The 765-nt window shown below is 28.0% G+C and overlaps 1 long non-coding RNA gene across 1 annotated transcript; it reads right to left on the bottom strand.

Annotated features, from left to right (window-relative positions):
* Window positions 1–189: 189 nt before the first annotated feature.
* On the bottom strand, window positions 190–759 carry LOC111084843. The gene is made up of 2 exons (XR_002609750.1): window positions 419–759; window positions 190–381 (listed from the first exon to the last, which is right to left on the bottom strand). It is a non-coding gene; the product is annotated as an uncharacterized LOC111084843 (long non-coding RNA).
* Between the last annotated feature and the right edge of the window lie 6 nt (window positions 760–765).

The following is a 765-nucleotide window of genomic DNA, read 5'->3' as shown; positions in this document are numbered from 1 at the left end:
ATTATACTAAACCTATAGCTTTGTTTATATAGTAACGTGTGTATATACTAAACCTATAGCTTTGTTTATATAGTAACGTGTGTATATACTAAACCTATAGCTTTGTTTATATAGTCACGTGTGTATATACTAAACTTATAGCTTTGTTTATACAGTCACGTGTGATTATACCTAACCTATGGCTTTGTATATATAGTAGCGTGTGATTATATTAAACTCATAGCTTTGTTTATATAGTCACGTGTGTATATACTAAACCTATAGCTTTGTTTATATAGTCATGTGTGTATATACTAAACCTTTAGCTTTGTTTATATAGTCACGTGTGTTTATACTAAACCTATAGCTGTATTTATATAGTCACGTGTGTATAAACTAAACCTCTTTGTTTATATAGTAACGTGTGTATATATTAAACCTTTAGCTTTGTTTATATAGTAACGTGTGTATATACTAAACATATAGCTTTGTCTCTGTAGTCACGTGTGATTATACTAAACCTATAGCTTTGTTTATATAGTAACGTGTGTATATACTAAACCTATAGCTTTGTTGTTATAGTAACGTGTGTATATACTAAACCTATAGCTTTGTTTATATAGTAACGTGTGTATATACTAAACCTTTAGCTTTGTTTATATAGTAACGTGTGTATATACTAAACCTATAGCTTTGTTTATATAGTCACGTGTGTATATACTAAACCTTTAGCTTTGTTTATATAGTAACGTGTGTATATACTAAACCTATAGCTTTGTTTATATA

The sequence above is a fragment of the Limulus polyphemus genome, unplaced genomic scaffold (genome assembly GCF_000517525.1).
Source record: "Limulus polyphemus unplaced genomic scaffold, Limulus_polyphemus-2.1.2 Scaffold184037, whole genome shotgun sequence".
Classification (NCBI taxonomy): domain Eukaryota; kingdom Metazoa; phylum Arthropoda; class Merostomata; order Xiphosura; family Limulidae; genus Limulus; species Limulus polyphemus.
The sequence above is the reverse complement of the archived record's forward strand: the minus strand, read 5'-3'. Positions and strand labels throughout refer to the sequence as shown.